Source organism: Pseudophryne corroboree, chromosome 10 (assembly GCF_028390025.1).
Source record: "Pseudophryne corroboree isolate aPseCor3 chromosome 10, aPseCor3.hap2, whole genome shotgun sequence".
Taxonomy (NCBI): domain Eukaryota; kingdom Metazoa; phylum Chordata; class Amphibia; order Anura; family Myobatrachidae; genus Pseudophryne; species Pseudophryne corroboree.
In genome coordinates, this window is record NC_086453.1 from 110020669 (window position 1) to 110038124 (window position 17456).

General features: G+C 45.2%; 1 protein-coding gene across 1 annotated transcript in view; it reads left to right on the plus strand.

The window, feature by feature from the left end:
• Window positions 1-5841: 5841 nt before the first annotated feature.
• NTN5 (netrin 5) overlaps window positions 5842-17456 on the plus strand; it is a 248179-nt gene continuing 236564 nt past the window's right edge. Inside the window, exon 1 of the mRNA XM_063942736.1 lies at window positions 5842-5989. The gene's annotated coding sequence lies outside the window, so the exon portion shown is untranslated. The remainder of the gene's footprint in view (window positions 5990-17456) is intronic.

A 17456-nucleotide genomic window follows, 5' to 3' on the forward strand; every position in this document is an offset into this window, starting at 1 on the left:
GTCACTCATATAATCCTCCACCATTCTTTCAATGGGGAGAGAATCATATGCAGTGACAGTAGACGACATGTCCGTAATCGTTGTCAGGTCCTTCAGTCCGGACCAGATGTCAGCATCAGCAGTCGCTCCAGACTGCCCTGCATCACTGCCAGCGGGTGGGCTCGGAATTCTGAGCCTTTTCCTCGCACCCCCAGTTGCGGGAGAATGTGAAGGAGGAGATGTTGACAGGTCGCGTTCCGCTTGACTTGACAATTTTCTCACCAGCAGGTCTTTGAACCCCAGCAGACTTGTGTGTGCCGGAAAGAGAGATCCAAGGTAGGTTTTAAATCTAGGATCGAGCACGGTGGCCAAAATGTAGTGCTCTGATTTCAACAGATTGACCACCCGTGAATCCTTGTTAAGCGAATTAAGGGCTCCATCCACAAGTCCCACATGCCTAGCGGAATCGCTCTGTGTTAGCTCCTCCTTCAATGTCTCCAGTTTCTTCTGCAAAAGCCTGATGAGGAGAATGACCTGACTCAGGCTGGCAGTGTCTGAACTGACTTCACGTGTGGCAAGTTCAAAGGGCAGCATAACCTTGCACAACGTTGAAATCATTCTCCACTGCGCTTGAGACAGGTGCATTCCACCTCCTATATCGTGCTGAATTGTATAGGCTTGAATGGCCTTTTGCTGCTCCTCCAACCTCTGAAGCATATATAGGGTTGAATTCCACCTCGTTACCACTTCTTGCTTCAGATGATGGCAGGGCAGGTTCAGGCGTTTTTGGTGTTGCTCCAGTCTTCTGTATGTGGTGCCTGTACGCCGAAAGTGTCCCGCAATTCTTCTGGCCACCGACAGCATCTCTTGCACGCCCCTGTCGTTTTTTAAAAAATTCTGCACCACCAAATTCAAGGTATGTGCAAAACATGGGACGTGCTGGAATTTGCCCATATTTAATGCACACACAATATTGCTGGCGTTGTCCGATGCCACAAATCCACAGGAGAGTCCAATTGGGGTAAGCCATTCCGCGATGATCTTCCTCAGTTGCCGTAAGAGGTTTTCAGCTGTGTGCGTATTCTGGAAACCGGTGATACAAAGCGTAGCCTGCCTAGGAAAGAGTTGGCGTTTGCGAGATGCTGCTACTGGTGCCGCCGCTGCTGTTCTTGCGGCGGGAGTCCATACATCTACCCAGTGGGCTGTCACAGTCATATAGTCCTGACCCTGCCCTGCTCCACTTGTCCACATGTCCGTGGTTAAGTGGACATTGGGTACAACTGCATTTTTTAGGACACTGGTGAGTCTTTTTCTGACGTCCGTGTACATTCTCGGTATCGCCTGCCTAGAGAAGTGGAACCTAGATGGTATTTGGTAACGGGGGCACACTACCTCAAGAAATTGTCTAGTTCCCTGTGAACTAACGGCGGATACCTGACGCACGTCTAACACCAACATAGTTGTCAAGGCCTCAGTTATCCGCTTTGCAACAGGATGACTGCTGTGATATTTCATCTTCCTCGCAAAGGACTGTTGGACAGTCAATTGCTTACTGGAAGTAGTACAAGTGGGCTTACGACTTCCCCTCTGGGATGACCATCGACTCCCAGCAGCAACAACAGCAGCGCCAGCAGCAGTAGGCGTTACACGCAAGGATGCATCGGAGGAATCCCAGGCAGGAGAGGAATCGTCAGAATTGCCAGTGACATGGCCTGCAGGACTATTGGCATTCCTGGGGAAGGAGGAAATTGACACTGAGGGAGTTGGTGGGGTGGTTTGCGTGAGCTTGGTTACAAGAGGAAGGGATTTACTGGTCAGTGGACTGCTTCCGCTGTCACCCAAAGTTTTTGAACTTGTCACTGACTTATTATGAATGCGCTGCAGGTGACGTATAAGGGAGGATGTTCCGAGGTGGTTAACGTCCTTACCCCTACTTATTACAGCTTGACAAAGGCAACACACGGCTTGACACCTGTTGTCCGCATTTCTGTTGAAATACTTCCACACCGAAGAGCTGATTTTTTTGGTATTTTCACCAGGCATGTCAACGGCCATATTCCTCCCACGGACAACAGGTGTCTCCCCGGGTGCCTGACTTAAACACACCACCTCACCATCAGAATCCTCCTGGTCAATTTCCTCCCCAGCGCCAGCAACACCCATATCCTCCTCATCCTGGTGTACTTCAACACTGACATCTTCAATCTGACTATCAGGAACTGGACTGCGGGTGCTCCTTCCAGCACTTGCAGGGGGCGTGCAAATGGTGGAAGGCGCATGCTCTTCACGTCCAGTGTTGGGAAGGTCAGGCATCGCAACCGACACAATTGGACTCTCCTTGTGGATTTGGGATTTCAAAGAACGCACAGTTCTTTGCGGTGCTACTGCTTTTGCCAGCTTGAGTCTTTTCATTTTTCTAGCGAGAGGCTGAGTGCTTCCATCCTCATGTGAAGCTGAACCACTAGCAATGAACATAGGCCAGGGCCTCAGCCGTTCCTTGCCACTCCGTGTGGTAAATGGCATATTGGCAAGTTTACGCTTCTCCTCCGACAATTTTATTTTAGATTTTGGAGTCCTTTTTTTACTGATATTTGGTGTTTTGGATTTTACATGCTCTGTACTATGACATTGGGCATCGGCCTTGGCAGACGACGTTGCTGGCATTTCATCGTCTCGGCCATGACTAGTGGCAGCAGCTTCAGCACGAGGTGGAAGTGGATCTTGATCTTTCCCTAATTTTGGAACCTCAACATTTTTGTTCTCCATATTTTAATAGGCACAACTAAAAGGCACCTCAGGTAAACAATGGAGATGGATGGATACTAGTATACTTATGGATGGACTGCCGAGTGCCGACACAGAGGTAGCTACAGCCGTGGACTACCGTACTGTGTCTGCTGCTAATATAGACTGGATGATAATGAGATGAAATCAATATATATATATATAATATCACTAGTACTGCAGCCGGACAGGTATATATATTTATTATGTAATGACTGATGACGGACCTGCTGGACACTGTCAGCTCAGCAGCACCGCAGACTGCTACAGTAAGCTACTATAGTAGTATGTATAAAGAAGAAAGGAAAAAAAAAACCACGGGTAGGTGGTATACAATTATGGATGGACGAGCGACTGCCGACACAGAGGTAGCTACAGCCGTGGACTACCGTACTGTGTCTGCTGCTAATATAGACTGGATGATAATGAGATGAAATCAATATATATATATATATAATATCACTAGTACTGCAGCCGGACAGGTATATATATTTATTATGTAATGACTGATGACGGACCTGCTGGACACTGTCAGCTCAGCAGCACCGCAGACTGCTACAGTAAGCTACTATAGTAGTATGTATAAAGAAGAAAGGAAAAAAAAAACACGGGTAGGTGGTATACAATTATGGATGGACGAGCGACTGCCGACACAGAGGTAGCTACAGCCGTGGACTACCGTACTGTGTCTGCTGCTAATATAGACTGGATGATAATGAGATGAAATCAATATATATATATATATATAATATCACTAGTACTGCAGCCGGACAGGTATATATATTTATTATGTAATGACTGATGACGGACCTGCTGGACACTGTCAGCTCAGCAGCACCGCAGACTGCTACAGTAAGCTACTATAGTAGTATGTATAAAGAAGAAAGGAAAAAAAAAAAACACGGGTAGGTGGTATACAATTATGGATGGACGAGCGACTGCCGACACAGAGGTAGCTACAGCCGTGGACTACCGTACTGTGTCTGCTGCTAATATAGACTGGATGATAATGAGATGAAATCAATATATATATATATAATATCACTAGTACTGCAGCCGGACAGGTATATATATTTATTATGTAATGACTGATGACGGACCTGCTGGACACTGTCAGCTCAGCAGCACCGCAGACTGCTACAATAAGCTACTATAGTAGTATGTATAAAGAAGAAAGGAAAAAAAAAAAAACACGGGTAGGTGGTATACAATTATGGATGGACGAGCGACTGCCGACACAGAGGTAGCTACAGCCGTGGACTACCGTACTGTGTCTGCTGCTAATATAGACTGGATGATAATGAGATGAAATCAATATATATATATATAATATCACTAGTACTGCAGCCGGACAGGTATATATATTTATTATGTAATGACTGATGACGGACCTGCTGGACACTGTCAGCTCAGCAGCACCGCAGACTGCTACAGTAAGCTACTATAGTAGTATGTATAAAGAAGAAAGGAAAAAAAAAAACCACGGGTAGGTGGTATACAATTATGGATGGACGAGCGACTGCCGACACAGAGGTAGCTACAGCCGTGGACTACCGTACTGTGTCTGCTGCTAATATAGACTGGATGATAATGAGATGAAATCAATATATATATATATATAATATCACAAGTACTGCAGCCGGACAGGTATATATATTTATTATGTAATGACTGATGACGGACCTGCTGGACACTGTCAGCTCAGCAGCACCGCAGACTGCTACAGTAAGCTACTATAGTAGTATGTATAAAGAAGAAAGGAAAAAAAAAAAACCACGGGTAGGTGGTATACAATATTATATATATATTATATACAAATATATATATATATATATATATATTAAACTGGTGGTGATTATTAAACTGGTGGTCAGGTCACTGGTCACACTATCAGCAACTTGCAAGTAGTACTCCTAAGCAGACAATCACAATATATATTATACTGGTGGTCAGTGTGGTCACAATGGCAGTGTGGCACTCTGGCAGCAAAAGTGTGCACTGTACGTTATATGTACTCCTGAGTCCTGCTCTCAGACTCTAACTGCTCCCCACTGTCAGTGTCTCCCCCACAAGTCAGATATACACGTCACACTATCTATCACTTCAGCAAGTAGTAGTACTCCTCCTAATGCTCCCCAAAATTACTACTGTGTCTCTCTCTAGTAGTCTCACTCTCTTCTCTATAAACGGAGAGGACGCCAGCCACGTCCTCTCCCTATGAATCTCAATGCACGTGTGAAAATGGCGGCGACGCGCTGCTCCTTATATAGAATCCGAGTCTCGCGATAGAATCCGAGCCTCGCGAGAATCCGACAGCGGGATGATGACGTTCGGGCGCGCTCGGGTTAACCGAGCAAGGCGGGAAGATCCGAGTCGCTCGGCCCCGTGTAAAAAAAAATGAAGTTCGGGCGGGTTCGGATTCCGAGGAACCGAACCCGCTCATCTCTACTAAATACGTCTTTCACTTCCAGATCACACAACTTAGATTCAAATGTGTTCATTTAGTATAATGTGGTGAACACAAGAAATGACAAATGTAAGTTAAATCTAAGTGATAAACCAGTACTTCAGACTATCGTAGCCAAAAAATATACATTAAATCATTTTAAAAAATATTTCTGTCCAAAATTCCTGCAGCATGAGACAACTGTCTCATTTACATTTGGGCCATAAGAAAGCACCCAAATTATTTTTTAATTTTAAACTCTCTTTAACAGCTCACATTTCCGTGTAGTAGTGTGATTTCTGTATATGGCTATTATTGTTATTCTAGCAAGAGTTTAAAGGTCAGGGAATTGCATTCCTCTTCCCCAGATTAAGGATATGTTATCTTTACAGACATCTTCCAATCCTTTCCTAATTATCTCACCATAACCCACTGTTCATTAAAGTAGTGTCATGCCCTTACCTTTTCTGTTTCTTTACAAGGGCCTTGTTTTTGAGGCAATCCATTGCATCTGACATGTATACCAGAATAAGAAAAGCTGCAGGTTAATATAAATGGGTTAAACCTAAACAATATTGTTAGCTCCTTTTCTTTGTTGTATTTGTTTAGATACTCAGAGATATCCTGTTGATCTGGCAGGACTTATTCTCCGTGACCTCTGACTCTGTCTCCAGGTCTCTCTGTAAATGCCACAGGATCTGATTGCAACTGATGACAGAAAGGTGTAAACTTACAAGAGAGGAGGTGTAAAAGACATTCAACAATAAGCTGTACTTCAGGGTATGTACGGAATGTTATCCACAACAGCCTGTTGTTTTCATTGTTTGTGAGAGCCGTAAACCATTTTGTAATTCAGTTCAATAGGAAATAACTGATGAATATCTTGTTATTTGTAGTGTCCAAATAGAAAGAGCCAGGGAGGAAAGAGGGGGAATTGCAGGTGTTAGGAATGTTCCCTCATGACCACCAATACGGTTTGAAATGTAAAGAAAAAAGTCATGTCATCTCCTTACACTGTAAAACTTCTATTACTTGTTCCTTTTCGCAGGACGGTTTGATTTGTAGACTAATGCAGTGCGAGACAGCCGGAGCTCCAAGATTCCAGATGTACTTGTAAGTTTTTTTATTTAAAGCGCCAAACCTTTACAAGGCAAAACTAACCTGGTTTTGCCTTGTAAATGATTGCCGTTTTAAAAAGAACGTACAAGATCGGCTGGAATCTCCGGCCGTTTTGCACTGCATTTCATCCGGCCCCATATTTAGCATTTGTGATATATGATATTTATACAGTACTATTAGGTACAGTGCAACAATTAGCTTGCTGCCTCACAGCCCAGAGGTCCTAGGTTCGATTCCCAAAATGGCCCTATGTGCATGCAGTTTATACGTTCTCTCTGTGTTTGTGTGGGTTTCCTCCAGGTGCTCCAGTTTCCTTCCACAATACAAAAACTGACTGTTGGGATAATTGGCTTCTGACAAAAAAAAATATATATATTCTAGAATATACTGAAGATTATGAATTCCACTGGGACAGGGACTGCTGTAAATTACTATAATGGTGCCCATACACTTGTGAGATAATTGGTGCTAACCTTCGATTTCGACAGCATCTGTGAGAGAAATCGAAGGATTGTATGCACATTTTAGGTACCTTTCGACGCGATGCGCGGGCACGCCGGTCGAATCTCATGTCTCAAGATAGTATGTTCTGCACTTAATATTTATCAAATCGCAGTGTGATCGCATGTGGTTTTAAAACCGCATGAGATATATCGCACTGCGATGTGCGATGGGCCAGAGGCCGCTCCCACTCTGCGGTGACGTGCTGATCACGTGATTACCATGTGATCTATTGCATGATCGCATGGTAATCACTTTGTCAGTTCAGGTGCGATTCCATCGCATCTGAACTGCCGGTGCGATGCCTCGCGATGTCGCGTCGTGGGGCATCGCACAAGTGTATGGGCAGCATAAGTATTCGACATAAAGTGCTGCTGAATACGTGTGCACCATATAAATAAGTGGTAATAATACCTAAATACAGTTACCCCAAGTCTAATTTATTTCCTTGAAATCAGCATATTTAATCCAGCACACTGATATATAGTACATGCACAAAAATAATAACTACAGTATATCTGCAAGGCAAAGCTGCTACTAACATTTTATTGAAGTTCAATTATTTTGTCCTAAATCGAGGGTCATTTACAAAAATAGAAAATTAAGGTGTGCATCGTTATTATTATTATTATTATTATTATTATTGTTATTGTTATTATTATTATTAATGTGCTTCAGCAATAAACTAGACCCACATTATACCAAAACTGTTAAAAGAGACCTGATACTAGGGGAGGGTATGCCCATGATTCATTAGCAGGGTGGCACAATGATTAACTTGCTATCCCACAGCACTGAGACCTGTGTTTCATTCTCACAAAGGTCCTCTCTGTGTGGAGTCTGTCTGTTCTCTCCATGTTTGTGTGGGTTCCTCCAGGTACTTGGATTTCGTACCATAATCTCCCCAAAGGAAAATACTGGTAATTGGCTGCTGAAAAAACTAACCCTAGTGTATATGTGTGTATATGTGATAGGGAATAATGGAGGCTATGTATGAAGCAGTGAAAAGAGTGGAGAAATGGGCCAATGGACAAGTTGCCCATGGCAACCAATCAACATTAAGGTAACATTTATTAAGTGCATTCTGTCTTATATAATAAAAGGCTAACACTACTCCTCTCCTCTATGGGGGGAATTCAAGTGTTTTGCGCTTCGGTGGCCACTAGTTGGCACCTGACGGAGCAAGTCAAGTGTTGCTATATTAGGGTGTGCACAGCCGCCGGTGTTGACATTACTGTTATGCTGTTCCGTCATTTTGACGGTCTGGTAACTAGTAAAATTATAAGTAGCAGCTCACTTCTCCATTTTTTTCACCGCTTCATACAGCTCCCCTAGTGATTGTAAGATCCACTGGGGCAGGGATTGATGTGAATGACTGAAATATTCCCTGTACAGTGCAGCAGAATATGTGTGTGCTATAAAAATAGCTGTTAATAAATAAATAAATAAATAAATCAATAATGTTGGGCATTTAAGAAAGAGCTGTGTGCCAACCACAAAAGGGGGAATAGGCACCTTTTTTTTATCTTGGGGGTATGATTCCGTCTTCCTGACATACCCAGACCCTCCTCTGTATGCCAATACTGCTGAGAGCGACTACAGGCCTGGGTACTGGGGAAAGTGGCCAAAACCAAGGCAGTGTGGCCATGCTCCCTAAAAAAAATAGTATGTGTGGAGCCACGTTCTGCACGGCTGGACATTTTAACCCTTCAGGAGCAGCTGTCAGGCTGCAGACGGGCCACTACAACAAGCCCCAGCCCAGGAAATTAGTACTCTCCTCCCCCTGTCTAGGCACCCCTTTTCCCTTATACAGTGAGGTAAATATAATATTCTTACTGCTCCAACTTGCTGACCAACATTGCGATATTTACTGTATGCTGATTTCAGCGGCAAACGCAGGATTTTTAGAGGGGGATTTCCAACTGCAGTACACAATCTCCCACTCTGCAGAACGTTGAAGCAATTGTCGGAGTCTGGGGGAGCAGTAAAAGAACCTAGTAAAGACCCTGGACATTAATGTATACTGTATGGAATTCAGTATTAATATTTAACAATATAGATGATCTATAGTATAGGTTATATCACACATTTAAATAATATCAATATGTGGTCAGGAAAAAGATTAAACATACCATAATAAATAAATACACAAACATAATAGAACCAGTCCTGCACTTTTTAAGCACACATTCTCCCACCTCATGGTAAGGCTCCTGTCTTTTCTTCCTGGTAGCTACTCTCTTGTCCAGTACTGATTGAGGATTCACACAGCAAACTTGGTAGAAGAAGATGAAACCACTGGGCATGTGCAGCAGCTCTGCTCTGTCCCTTAAACAGCATTATGAGGTAGTAGCTCTAGTTATCGTATTATATACCATTGCTATTGTTTTCATAATTTGAGCCGCTTGCCAAGAGAAGGGGGGTTTCCCGGCAACCGGAACCCCCCCTCCCCCCCCCCTGCGTTTGCCTATGGATTTTGGCTCAAGACCCAAACATGATGATGCTGAAGGAAAGTTTTGGAGGGAGTTTAGTTAGAACACCCAAATAATGCATTAAAGGTTTCTATACGCTTCAGCTGTACAAATAATGAAACATTTTGCTCTATCTGACTCACAGAAAATCTTTGCAGCATTAATTTTTATCTTACAAACCTATCACATTTACATGGCTTAGATCCAAGTTACTATACAGTAGAGATGTGCGGCGGGCATTTTTCGTGTTTTTTGTTTTTGTTTTGGTTTTGGTTCTGGTTCCATGCTCGTGTTTTGGCTCTGGATTGGTTTTGCCAAATCCACCCTTTCGAGGTTTTGGTTTTGTATCTGGATGATTTAAAAAAAAACATAAAAACAGCTAAAATTACAAAATGTGGGGGTAAATTTGATCCTACGGTATTATTAACATTAATAACATTAATTTCCACTCATTTCCAGTCTATTCTGAACACCTCACACCTCACAATATTGTTTTTAGGCCAAAAAGTTGCACCAAGGTGGCTGTATGACTAAGCTAAGCGACACAAGTTTGCGGCACAAACACCTGGCCCATCTAGGAGTGGCACTGCAGTAACAGACAGGATGGCACTTAAAAAAAAAAATCCCCAAACAGCACATCATGCAAAGAAGTAAAAGAGGTGCACTGAGATAGCTGTATGACTAAGCTAAGCGACACACGTGTGCGGCACAAACACCTGGCCCATCTAGGGTTGGCACTGCAATCCCACTGCACTAATGGCGGATACTGGATGCACGTCTAACACCAACATAGCTGTCAAGGCCTCAGTTATCCGCTTTGCAACAGGATGAATGCTGTCGTATTTCGTCTTCCTCGCAAAACACTGTTGGACAGTCATTTGCTTAGTTAAAGTAGTACAAGTGGTCTTCCGACTTCCCCTCTGCGATGACAATCAACTCCCAGCAGCAACAACAGCAGCAGCAGCAGCAGCACTAGGAGGAAGTGGTTCTTGATCTTTCCCTATTTTATCCTCCAAATTTTTGTTCTCCATTATTTTTCTGGAGTTATATAACAAAATGCAGCACAGGAGAGCAGACTTCTACAACACCACACAGGGCAAACCCTGTAAAAATTATTTGGATTAAATATTAATAACCCCTTTACTTGAAGTAAATAACACTGGACATATACAGCAGTATCACTGGACTGGACTTATACGGAAGTACCACTGGATATATACGGCAGTATCACTGGATTTATATGGCAGTATCACTGGACTGGATTTATACGGCAGTACCACTGGACATATATATACAGCAGTACCACTGAACATATACGCAGTATCACTGGACTTATACGGCAGTACCACTGGACATATACTGCAGTATCAGTGGATTTATACGGCAGTACTACTGGACGTATACGGCAGTATCACTTGACTGGACTTATACGGCAGTACCGCTAGACATATATACGGCAGTATAACTGGACTTATACGGCAGTATCACTAGACTGGATTTATACGCCAGTACCACTGGATTTATACGGCAGTACCACTAGACTTATACAGCAGTAACATTGGACATATACGGCAGTATCACTGGAATTATGTGGCAGTACCACTGGACATATACGGCAGTATCACTGGACTGAACTTAGACGGCAGTACCACTGGACATATACGGCAGTATTACTGGATTTATACAGCAGTACCACTGGACATACAGTATACGGCAGTATCACTGGACGTTTACGGCTGTATCACTGGACTGGATTTATACGCCAGTACCAGTGGCGGAAGTCCCGGAGGCAATGGAGTCGGTTGCCGCCGGGCTCCAGCAGTGAAGGGGGCACCTTCTCTATTACCTCCTGTGTCCTTCAATCACTTATGAGCATAGTCGCTACCACAGTTTATCATTTATTCCTCTAGAGCCCCTTCACTGTTTATTCAGTGAAAGGGGCAGTGGGTTTTGCCGGCAGTGTGCCCGCCCCTTGAGGCTGACCGACTCCCGCCCGCTGATACCCCTGCTGTCCAGCACCCGCCCCCGGCCTGCGCGTATACCCGTCACCGGCTCCCGCATGCAGACACCGCACTGCCCGGCTCCCTCCACCTGACAGCATGTATGCCCGGCACCGGTTCCCGCATGCAGACACCGCACTGCCCGGCTCCCTCCACCTGACAGCGTGTATGTCCGGCACTGGTTCCCGCATGCAGACACCGCGCTGCCCGGCTCCCTCCACATGACAGCATGTATGCCCGGCACCGGTTCCCGCATGCAGACACCGCGCTGCCCGCCTCCCTCCACCTGACAGCGTGTATGGCCGGCACCGGCGGTTTCCACATGCCGACACCCTGGCAACTGGTGAGAAGGGGTAATAATGGGGGAGAGTGACGAGGTGGGCACAGTGTGTGTATGTGTGAGTGTGTGAGTGTGTGTGTGTGTGTGTGTGTTTGTGTGTGTGTGTATAACTGGTGAGAAGGGGGAATAACAGAGAAGAGTGCCGGGGTGGGCACAGTGTGTGTGTGTATGTGTGTGTGTGTGTATAACTGGTGGGAATGGGGAATAACAAACTGGTGAGAAGGGGGAATAACAGAGAAGAGTGACGGGGTGGGCACAGTGTGTGTGTGTGTGTGTGTGTGTGTGTGTGTGTGTGTGTATAACAGGTGGGAAGGGGGAATAACAAACTGGTGAGAAGGGAGAATAACAGAGAAGAGTGCCGGGGTGGGCACAGTGTGTGTGTGTGTGTGTGTGTGTGTGTGATTGTGTATATGTGGCTGTGTGTGTTGGTGGTGAAGTGGTGAAAGTGAGGAGGAGGGCCACCATTAGTCTTTTTTCGCATCCAGGATTCTGATATGTACTTACGCCCCTGGCCAGTACCACTGGATTTATACGGCAGTATCACTGGACATATATACAGCAGTACCACTGGACTTATACAGCAACACAGGGACCTCACCACTGGACTGATGCAGGACAACAAAGCACCACTGCAATGGACTGGACTTATTCAGCAGCACTGGACATATGGCAGCAGAAGACACCACCACTGTGACTGGACTGATGCAGCACAAGACACCACCACTGGACTGATGCAGGACAACACAGCACCACTGGACTAGACTTATACAGCAGCACTGGACATATGGCAGCAGAGGACACTACAACTGTGACTGGACTGATGCAGCACAAGACACTACCACTGTATTGATGCAGGACAACACAGCACCACTGGACTAGACTTATACAGCTACACTGGACATATGGCAGCAGGGGACACCACCACTGTGACTGGACTGATGCAGCATAAGACACTACACTGGACTGAGCAGCAAAACACAATTCTGGAATCGCCACCCCACTTTCCCTCTGCACAGACACTGAGGAAGGAAACACGTCCTCTCGCTACACTCTCCAATGCCAGAGTGAAACTGGCGGCAACGCGCGGCTCCTTATATGGAATCCAAAACCCGCGAGAATCCGACAGCAGGATGATGACGTTTTGCCTTGTTCTGGTTTCCGAGTCAGGCGGGAAAACCAGAGTTGGGCTCGGATCCGGGTTCGGGTAGTGAATTTTGGGGGGGTTCGGTTCTCAGGGAACCGAACCTGCTCATCTCTACTATAGAGATGAATAATACTGACAATTATTACTCCTAGGCAGCAGGGTAAATGTACGTTGCATCACCATACTGCTGCCATTTTAGGATTTGTTTTTCTAGGAACTGACAAGGGGGTCATACAGGGAGATGTTAGTTCCTCAGAATATTCAGAGCATAGGGCCCGAATCAGACCTGATTGGCGATTATCGATAGACTGTGCAAAGCACACGCGGGTCGCCAAACAACAACAGGCATCGCCGACCAGCAACAGGCTGGAACGAAAATGTAAATCGCACAGTCATTCTCATGCTGATTGACAGGAAGAGGCCATTTGTGGGTAGTAACTGACAGTTTCAGGGACTGTCAGGGAAAATGCAGGCGTTCCCAAGCGTTTTCAGGGAGGGTATGTGACGTCAGCTCTGGACCCGATCAGCCTGTGCTCATTGCACTGTAGGAGTAAGTCCTGGGCTGTGCACAAACTGCACACACTGGTAAAAACATTCGATGGCGAGTGAGGTGTGAACGGATTTGCAGTTGTCCGCTGACTGAGGGATATTTGTAGCACGGCGTACAAATTAGTGATGTGCACCGGAAATTTTTCGGGTTTTGTGTTTTGGTTTTGGGTTCGGTTCCGCGGCCGTGTTTTGGGTTCGGACGCGTTTTGGCAAAACCTCACCGAAAATTTTTTGTCGGATTCGGATGTGTTTTGGATTCGGGTGTTTTTTTCAAAAAACCCTAAAAAACAGCTTAAATCATAGAATTTGGGGGTCATTTTGATCCCATAGTATTATTAACCTCAATAACCATAATTTCCACTAATTTTCAGTCTATTCTGAACACCTCACATCTCACAATATTATTTTTAGTCCTAAAATTTGCACCGAGGTCGCTGGATGGCTAAGCTAAGCGACCCTAGTGGCCGACACAAACACCTGGCCCATCTAGGAGTGGCACTGCAGTGTCAGACAGGATGGCCCTTCAAAAAAATTGTCCCCAAACAGCACATGATGCAAAGAAAAAAAGAGGCGCAATGAGGTAGCTGTGTGACTAAGATAAGCGACCCAAGTGGCCGACACAAACATCTGGCCCATCTAGGAGTGGCACTGCAGTGTCACGCAGGATGGCCCTTCAAAAAAATACTCCCCAAACAGCACATGACGCAAAGAAAAAAAGAGGCGCAATGAGGTAGCTGTGTGACTAAGCTAAGCGACCCTAGTGGCCGACACAAACACCTGGCCCATCTAGGAGTGGCACTGCAGTGTCACGCAGGATGGCCCTTCAAAAAAATACTCCCCAAACAGCACATGATGCAAAGAAAAAAAGAGGCGCAATGAGGTAGCTGTGTGACTAAGATAAGCGACCCAAGTGGCCGACACAAACATCTGGCCCATCTAGGAGTGGCACTGCAGTGTCACGCAGGATGGCCCTTCAAAAAAATACTCCCCAAACAGCACATGACGCAAAGAAAAAAAGAGGCGCAATGAGGTAGCTGTGTGACTAAGCTAAGCGACCCTAGTGGCCGACACAAACACCTGGCCCATCTAGGAGTGGCACTGCAGTGTCACGCAGGATGGCCCTTCAAAAAAATACTCCCCAAACAGCACATGATGCAAAGAAAAAAAGAGGCGCAATGAGGTAGCTGTGTGACTAAGCTAAGCGACCCTAGTGGCCGACACAAACACCTGGCCCATCTAGGAGTGGCACTGCAGTGTCACGCAGGATGGCCCTTCAAAAAAATACTCCCCAAACAGCACATGACGCAAAGAAAAAAAGAGGCGCAATGAGGTAGCTGTGTGACTAAGCTAAGCGACCCTAGTGGCCGACACAAACACCTGGCCCATCAAGGAGTGGCACTGCAGTGTCACGCAGGATGGCCCTTCAAAAAAATACTCCCCAAACAGCACATGATGCAAAGAAAAATGAAAGAAAAAAGAGGAAGGTCAGGCATCGCAACCGACACAATTGGACTCTCCTTGGGGATTTGTGATTTCGCAGAACGCACAGTTCTTTGCTGTGCTTTTGCCAGCTTAAGTCTTTTCTTTTTTCTAGCGAGAGGATGAGTGCTTCCATCCTCATATGAAGCTGAACCACTAGCCATGAACATAGGCCAGGGCCTCAGCCGTTCCTTGCCACTCCGTGTCGTAAATGGCATATTGGCAAGTTTACGCTTCTCCTCAGACGCTTTTAATTTTGATTTTTGGGTCATTTTACTGATCTTTTGTGTTTTGGATTTTACATGCTCTGTACTATGACATTGGGCATCGGCCTTGGCAGACGACGTTGATGGCATTTCATCGTCTCGGCCATGACTAGTGGCAGCAGCTTTAGCACGAGGTGGAAGTGGATCTTGATCTTTCCCTATTTTTTTAACCTCCACATTTTTGTTCTCCATATTTCAATGCGCACAACTAAAAGGCACCACAGGTATACAATGTAGATGGATGGATAGTATACTTATTATTATTAATGGATGACGAGTGACTGACGACACAGAGGTAGGTACAGCAGTGGCCTACCGTACTGCTATATACAGTATAATGGACCTGGTGGACACTGTCAGCAGGCTGCTAAACTAGTACTACTAGTATAAAAAAAAAGCCACCACAGGTATACAATGTAGATGGATGGTAGTATACTTATGGACGACGAGTGACGACACAGAGGTAGGTACAGCAGTGGCCTACCGTACTGCTATATACAGTATAATGGACCTGGTGGACACTGTCAGCAGACTGCTAAACTAGTACTACTAGTATAAAAAATAAAAGCCACCACAGGTATACAATGTAGATGGATGGTAGTATACTTATGGACGACGAGTGACGACACAGAGGTAGTTACAGCAGTGGCCTACCGTACTGCTATATACAGTATAATGGACCTGGTGGACACTGTCAGCAGACTGCTAAACTAGTACTACTAGTATTAAAAAAAAGCCACCACAGGTATACAATGTAGATGGATGGATAGTATACTTATGGATGACGAGTGACGACACAGAGGTAGGTACAGCAGTGGCCTACCGTACTGCTATATACAGTATAATGGACCTGGTGGACACTGTCAGCAGACTGCTAAACTAGTACTACTAGTATAAAGAAAAAAAGCCACCACAGGTATACAATGTAGATGGATGGTAGTATACTTATGGACGACGAGTGACGACACAGAGGTAGGTACAGCAGTGGCCTACCGTACTGCTATATACAGTATAATGGACCTGGTGGACACTGTCAGCAGACTGCTAAACTAGTACTACTAGTATAAAAAAAAAGCCACCACAGGTATACAATGTAGATGGATGGATAGTATACTTATGGACGACGAGTGACGACACAGAGGTAGGTACAGCAGTGGCCTACCGTACTGCTATATACAGTATAATGGACCTGGTGGACACTGTCAGCAGACTGCTAAACTAGTACTACTAGTATAAAGAAAAAAAGCCACCACAGGTATACAATGTAGATGGATGGATAGTATACTTATGGACAACGAGTGACGACACAGAGGTAGGTACAGCAGTGGCCTACCGTACTGCTATATACAGTATAATGGACCTGGTGGACACTGTCAGCAGACTGCTAAACTAGTACTACTAGTATAAAGAAAAAAAGCCTCCACAGGTATACAATGTAGATGGATGGATAGTATACTTATGGACGACGAGTGACGACACAGAGGTAGGTACAGCAGTGGCCTACCGTACTGCTGTATACAGTATAATAAATGGACCTGGTGGACACTGTCAGCAAACTGCTAAACTAGTATAAAGAAAAAAAGCCACCACAGGTATACAATGTAGATGGATGGATAGTATACTTATTATTATTAATGGATGACGAGTGACTGACAACACAGAGGTAGGTACAGCAGTGGCCTACCGTACTGCTATATACAGTATAATGGACCTGGTGGACACTGTCAGCAGACTGCTAAACTAGTATAAAAAAAAGCCACCACAGGAGTGTTAAACAGGCAGACAAACGTATACTGGTGGTCACTGTCAGCAAAACTGTGCACTGTACTCCTGCTATAGCTGCTCCCCAGTCCCCACAATTAAGCAGTGTGAGCACTCAGCACAGATATACCATGCAGCACACTGAGCACAGATATGGTATGGAGCGTTTTTTTCAGGCAGAGAATGGATAAAAAAAACTGGTGGTCACTATCAGCAAAACTCTGCACTCTACTCCGAGTCCTAACAGCTGCTCCCCAATCCTCCCCACAATTAGTAATAAAACAAGCAATCAACTGTCTCTTCTACAATTATAAATGGAGAGGACGCCAGCCACATCCTCTCCCTATCAATCTCAATGCACGTGTGAAAATGGCGGCGACGCGCGGCTGCTTATATAGAATCCGAATCTCGCGAGAATCTGACAGCGGGATGATGACGTTCGGGCGCGCTCGGGTTAGCCGAGCAAGGCGGGAGGATCCGAGTCTGCTCGGACCCGTGTAAAAAAGGTAAAGCTCGGGTGGGTTTGGTTTCTCGGAAACCGAACCCGCTCATCACTAGTACAAATGCGATCGCACACTTGCACGGGTGAATATACACTATATCGCACACTTGCACGG